Below are 7386 nucleotides of genomic sequence, written 5' to 3'. Positions count from 1 at the left end.
GCTGCTGTAAACACAAGTTTGCGTTCTGCTGTATGGCCATATGCCTGTATTTACATTTGTGTATATGATTACTAAGGTGTATAAAATGCTTTTGTATATGAAAAAATAGATAAAGAAAGTCAAATCAAGTTCCAAAATTGTGAAATAGATGATAAAACACGCTTCCACATGCTAAAAGAAGGGAAGGTCCTGCAAATTCCCACCAGGAACTGATCACCGCCGCCAAAGAGACACACCTGAAGACTTACTGGAAACAATTGACTCTCTAACTAAAGAGAAGTCAAAAATCATTCTTTATAAATGTTTTCACTTCTCATAGGTTCTGCGCTTTTATCCACCCAGTAGAAGTAATTAGGGGAGATATCCCTTTAAGTCTCATTTAACAGTGTTGCCTCACATAAACCAGTACATGTGTAAATAAAAAAAGGACAATATGCTCTACATGGTGTAAAACCGCATCATTTTATTTTTAAAACCACTAAAAATGCACTTATATAAGAAGGGCATATACGCGTTTCGTCAGATATTATGTCTTGTGTAATAGACAAATAAATGTGGTAATAACTGTAAGCGCAATAAAAAAGATGCATACAATAATTGGACAATTATAGCTGACTGAATATCTGCCCATCCAGCACCAGCTTGTCTCCTTGTTGGAAGTCCTCCCCCCGGAAGTGTTCTATGCTGGCCCCAGCGTCTTCCTGATGGCCACAGGAAGTACTCTCTGCCGATAATCATCCATCTGCAGCCCCACATCTCTGCATCATCACCTGGATTGGTAATTGAGGAAATCTTTATGGACCACTGAATAGCAGATTTTATCTTTGTTGTCCTGTAAGTGTAATCATGCGTTGTGTCATTAAAACATACATTTTAATACTGCACTCAGGTGGCGCTTCCCTTTTTACCCTTCTCTTATTATGCCTTCAGTGCCCTGAATATGTCATATCTGATGAAACACATCAGGACAGAGCTACATGCCATGACGTCATCACGCCGGAAGTGTCAAAGTGAGTGAGTTTGATCGATTCTGACTGCTAATTTGGATGTGCGGTTCTATTCCCTGTATTTTTTGCGGTTTTAACAATAAAGTGATGCAGTGTGTCTCTTTGGTAGCTGTAGTCCAGTCTATCTGGGAATCCACAGCACCTTTCCTTCTTTCTGTGTTTGGAAGATTCAATATGCGCTATTGTCAAGCTTTCGGGACTTGATTGGACTTTTTATTTATTTATGTTATAAGTTTGTTTTTTTATGATTGTGTTTTTCTTTAGTATAGTGCAGCACATTTTTGTATCAATGTTATTTCGCTATGACAAAAATCTAAGCCCTTACAAACGGTCGGACATTCCGACAACAAAATCCTTAGGATTTTGTCCTACGGATTTTGTCCGAAACTTGTGTTGCATGCACACGGTCGGACAAAGTTGTCAGAAAATTTGATCGTTCAGAACGTGGTGACGTTATTTAGTTACGACGGGACTACGTTCAGGCTAGTAGCCAATAGCTTTGGTCTAGGAATTTGATCTGAGCATGCGTGGCACTTTGTCCGATCGGAATTCTCTACAAACGATAGGACAAAGTCCGATCGGATCATGTTGTCGGAAAATTATATAGCCCAGCTCTAAAACTTTGTTGGTCGGATATTCCGACAGAAACAGTCTGATGGAGCCCACACACGGTCGGATTATCCGATAGACATGTGCAGAGTAAAATATTTCGTTTCGGAATTTCGTTTTCGTCTGAAAACTTAATTTATTTAGTTACTCCCGAAATTCGTTTTTATTTATTTCGTTTTTCGTTCAAAAATTGCATTCGTCCGAAAATCCACATGAATTACGGTCGAATCTGTCTTGGAAGGCTTATGGTGTCTGTCGAATGTATAAAGAAGATTCGACGGAGCTAACTATATAGCATACTTTAGAACCCTATTAAAGTCTATGGGACTCCAACGTTCAAAATCTAAAGTGCTAATTTTAAAGGCTAATTTGCAAGTTACTGTCCTAAAAAGTGTTTGGGGACCCGGGTCCTGCCCCAGGGGACATGTATCAATGCAAAAAAAAGTTTTAAAAACGGCCGTTTTTTCGGGAGCAGTGATTTTAATAATGATTAAAGTGAAACAATAAAAGTGTAATATTCCTTTAAATTTCGTAGGGGGGGGGGGGGTTGTCTATAGTATGCCTGTGAAGGGGCGCATGTTTCCCGTGCTTAGAACTGTCCCTGCACAAAGTGTCATTTATGCAGGAAAAAAAGTCCTTTAAAATCACTCGCAGCTATAATGAATTGTCGGCTCCCGTAATACAGAGAACACTCATTGAAAGTCATTGATAAAAAAATAAATAAATAAATAAATAAATAAAAAAGCGTGGGGGTCCCCCAAATTCAATTACCAGGCCCTTCAGGTCTGGTATGGATATTAAGGAGAACCCTGCCTCAAATTTAAGAAAAAATTTGACGTGGGGTTCCCCCTAAATATCCATAACCAGACCCTTCAGGTCTGGTATGGATATTAAGGGGAACCCCGTGTCAAATTAAAAAAAAAATTGACGTGGGGTTCCCCCTAAAAATCCATACCAGACCCTTTATCCGAGCACGCAACCTGGCAGGCCGCAGGAAAAGAGGGGGGGACGAGAGAGCGCCCCCCCCTCCCTCCTGAACCGTACCAGGCCACATGCCCTCAACATTGGGAGGATGCTTTGGGGGTCCGTGACCCCTCAAAGCACCTTGTCCCCATGTTGATGAGGACAAGGGCCTCATCCCCACAACCCTGGCCGGTGGTTGTGGAGGTCTGCGGGCGGGGGGCTTATCAGAATCTGGAAGCCCCCTTTAACAAGGGGACCCCCAGATCCCGCCCCCCCCCTGTTTGAAATGGTAAGGGGGTACAAAAGTACCCCTACCATTTCACAAAGAAAGTGTAAAAAATGTTTAAATAAAACAAACACACTTTTTAAAAATTCCTTTATTAAAAATAAAAAAAAGATTCCAGCGGCGGTAATCCACTCTTGCTATCCAGCGACGGACGGTCAGCTCTCCATCGATGTCTAATGTCATCCAGCGCAGCGCAGCATCCTTCTTCTGTCTCCTCCACGGAGACACTGGAGGCATTCCGGCGCTGACGTTTCTTATATACGGAGGGCGGGGCCACCCGTCACCTGACCCCGCCCCCCTCTGACGCAAGGGGAAACACGGGGTTCCCCGTGACGTATGGGTGACCCCGCCCCCCTCTGATGTAACGGAAACCTGCCTGTGTTACATCAGAGGGGTGCGGGTCACCCCTACGTCACAGGGAACCCCGGGTTTCCCCTTGCGTCAGAGGGGGGCGGGGTCAGGTGACGGGTGGCCCCGCCCACCGTATATAAGAAACGTCAAGCCGCCGGAATGTCTGTAGTGTCTCCTCCACGGAGACAGAAGAAGGATGCTGCGCTGCGCTGGATGACATTAGACATCGATGGAGAGCTGACCGTCCGTCGCTGGATAGCAAGAGTGGATTACCGCCGCTGGAATCTTTTTTTTATTTTTAATAAAGGAATTTTTAAAAAGTGTGTTTGTTTTATTTAAACATTTTTTACACTTTCTTTGTGAAATGGTAGGGGTACTTTTGTACCCCCTTACCATTTCAAACAGGGGGGGGGCCGGGATCTGGGGGTCCCCTTGTTAAAGGGGGCTTCCAGATTCTGATAAGCCCCCCGCCCGCAGACCTCCACAACCACCGGCCAGGGTTGTGGGGATGAGGCCCTTGTCCTCATCAACATGGGGACAAGGTGCTTTGAGGGGTCACGGACCCCCAAAGCATCCTCCCAATGTTGAGGGCATGTGGCCTGGTACGGTTCAGGAGGGAGGGGGGGCCGCTCTTTCGTCCCCCCCTCTTTTCCTGCGGCCTGCCAGGTTGCGTGCTTGGATAAAGGGTCTGGTATGGATTTTTAGGGGGAACCCCATGTCAAATTTTTTTAAAATTTGATGCGGGGTTCCCCTTAATATCCATACCAGACCTGAAGGGTCTGGTTATGGATATTTAGGGGGAACCCCACGTCAAATTTTTTCTTAAATTTGAGGCAGGGTTCCCCTTAATATCCATACCAGACCTGAAGGGCCTGGTAATTGAATTTGGGGGACCCCCACGCTTTTTTTTTTTATTTATTTATTTATTTTTTTATCAATGACTTTCAATGAGTGTTCTCTGTATTACGGGAGCCGACAATTCATAATAGCTGCGAGTGATTTTAAAGGACTTTTTTTCCTGCATAAATGACACTTTGTGCAGGGACAATTCTAAGCACGGGAAACATGCGCCCCTTCACAGGCATACTATAGGCAACCCCCCCCTACGAAATTTAAAGGAATATTACACTTTTATTGTTTCACTTTAATCATTATTAAAATCACTGCTCCCGAAAAAACGGCCGTTTTTAAAACTTTTTTTTGCATTGATACATGTCCCCTGGGGCAGGACCCAGGTCCCCAAACACTTTTTAGCACAGTAACTTGCAGAATCTTTTCTCTCTGTCAAATCTTTTTTCTCTGTCGAATATTTTCTCTATATAATCTTGGACTAATAGAGGTAAGGTTAAGCACATTCGACCACAGGTTCTATAGACAGATTGTTGTCAGAGTCATGTCGAATCTCCTATTCTATATCGAACTGTTGTAACAATGAAAACGAAAATAAAGCATTTATTTATGTCGGATCTTTCGTTTTTCGGATTTTGTGCTTTCGTTATCGTTTGTCAAAACGAAAACGAAAATAGCTGAAATTCGGACGAAAATGCATTCGGACGAAAACGAATGCACATGTCTATTATCCGATAACACGGTCCGATCGGACATTTTTCGTCGTAATGTCCGACCGTGTGTACAAGGGCTTAGAGTGCTAGCAGCTTTTTATACTTCGTTTGAAAATTTTTGAAAATTTTTCAGGAGCATGGTTATTTTTGGTTTGAAAAAAGGATTCTTTTATCTGCAAGCTGATATCATCTTACAACAGTAAGGCCGGCCATACACGTTTCAAATCTCGGCCGGTTCAGCAGGAACGGGCTGAGGTTCAAACCATTAATGGGCAGGCTGAATGTACTAAGTTGAACGATCGATCAACCAGCCTGCTGGATTCTCTTGTGATTATCGCTGTCTTCTCCCAGCAGGAGCGGCTTCCCCTGCCCGCCCCTCCCCCCAGCCGGGAGAAAATAATTGCTGATTCCCCTGTCAACACTGTCTGTGTTGATGGAGGAATCATGGGAACTTTGACAATCTATGGCTCTGAACACATGAGCCTCAAGACTGTGCAATTCTCAGGTCCACAAATCACAGATTTAGGTGGGAAAATAATATGAAAAGACTACGTACGCACTGAGTGAGGGAGCCCAAAACTACACCACCATAGAAAATGTAAAGCTTAACAGACACACAAAAAGTTTTGTTTAACTACATTGCTCTACAGCCTCAAAGGATATAAATACACTTTGTGGGCACCAGATGTCTATACAAACCCAGATATCACCTTGTAAACATAATTTTTAAAGACAAGAGGTTATGGGAACGCCGGGACAGTTGCTGATGCTGTACCCGGTGTATCCAAACCTACAAGATTTGTTTGGAATTTGTACACTTACTACTTACTTGTACACTTACTACTTGGTAGTAGGGATCTATAAAGTAGATACTACTTTGTAGATCCCCCTCCTGAAGAAGCGGTTTTGACAGCGAAACCGGTTAGAGGAATTTTGTCACACCACTTCTCAATATAAATCCTAAGGGGAAACCCGAAATTGTTTGGCTAGATATGTTTTTAATTTCTTGATTGTTCACGTTTGTATATTTTTTGGTTGTTATTAAACTTTTGTATATCTTTCTTACTATGTTTGACTGATATCTATTACCAAGTACTGAGATAGTCCACAAATTCCAAACAAATCTTGTAGGTTTGGATACACCACCAGCAACTGTCCCGGCATTCCCATAACCACTTGTCTTTAAAAAATTTTGTTATGGATGATGGTACTTTTATTTATTCTGTGATTTAATGTTTATTTAAAGCTAAACTCACCTTATTGCCACCTTGTAAACATAGAGGTGACAACATCAATGTGCTTTACATATCCTGCGCAGAGAACAGAGCTGTCAGTGTGTGAGAGGGACCCACTACAGAATGCCTATAGAAAACTACAAGGGGGCAGAACTAGTGCCAAAGAGCTCCCAAAGGAGTTGCTCAAGAAGAAGCACATTAAAGTGGTTGTAAATCCTCATGAAAAATAAATAAATAAAAAAGACCTGCAAGACAAAGGCATAATTAGCTAGTATGCATATTATACTAGCTCATTATGTAATACTCACCTGAGATCAAAGTCCACGAAGCCATGCCCGTACACAGCACGGGCCGGCAACTTTTCACCCCGCGCGACGCCGGTAACGGCACATTTACTGAAGCAAACGGCACTTACCGTATTTATTGGCGTATAACACGCGCCGGCGTATAACACGCACCCCAAGTTTAGGAGGGAATTTTAAGGAAAAAAACTTTTAGGAGGGAAGTTTAAGGAAAAAAATTTTACATTTAAATGCCCATCAATGCAGCCTTATCAGTGTCCATCTGAAGCCTTGTCAGTGTCATTTGCAGCCTTGTCATGCAGCCTGTCCATCATTGCAGCCTTGTGCATCGCTGTCCCCTTGTCAGTGATAATTTCAGCCTTTATTTTTAAAAATGGCGCCTCCGAGATGTCCTGTGTAGTTTTCGGCTGCCTTTGGCCGTACTCGGCGGCTTTCCGCCACCTTCGGCCGTACTCGGCGGCTTTCGGCCACCTTCGGCCATACTTGGCGGCTTTCGGCCACCTTCGGGCATTCTCGTCAGCTTTCGGCCGCTCTCGGCCATTCTCAGCGGTTTTCGGCCACCGAGGAGAGCCGAAGGCAGCCGAAAGCCGCCGAGAACGGCCGAAGGCGGCCGAAAGCCGCGAGAAGGGCGAAGGTGGCTGAAAGCCACCCAGAGGCTTAAAAATCGCTCAGAAATCACCGAGGATCGGCGTATAACATGCACCCGCGATTTCCCCCTGATTTTAAGGGGGAAAAAAGTGCGTGTTATACGTCGATAAATACGGTACTTTCCGTTTTCTTCAATGCGCATGTGTCAATGACATCGGCCCATGCAGATACAGGGGATATCTCCTAAACCGTGCAGGTTTAGGAGATATCTGGGGTGGCTACAGGTAAACCTTATTATAGGCTTACCTATAGCAAAGAGTGGATTGTAAGGGTTTACAACCACTTTAAGGTCATGGAGTGGCCTGGCCAGTCTCCAGACCTTACTCCTATAGAAAATGTATGGAGGGAGCTGAAACTTCTAGCTGCCAAGCGACAGCCAAGAAACCTTAAGGATTTAGAGAAGTTCTGTAAAGAAGAATGGAC

Source organism: Lithobates pipiens, unplaced genomic scaffold, assembly GCF_037356315.1.
Source record: "Lithobates pipiens isolate NorthernLeopardFrog02 unplaced genomic scaffold, aLitPip1_a1.2 Scaffold_22, whole genome shotgun sequence".
Taxonomy (NCBI): domain Eukaryota; kingdom Metazoa; phylum Chordata; class Amphibia; order Anura; family Ranidae; genus Lithobates; species Lithobates pipiens.
Note: the sequence above shows the minus strand (reverse complement) of the source record.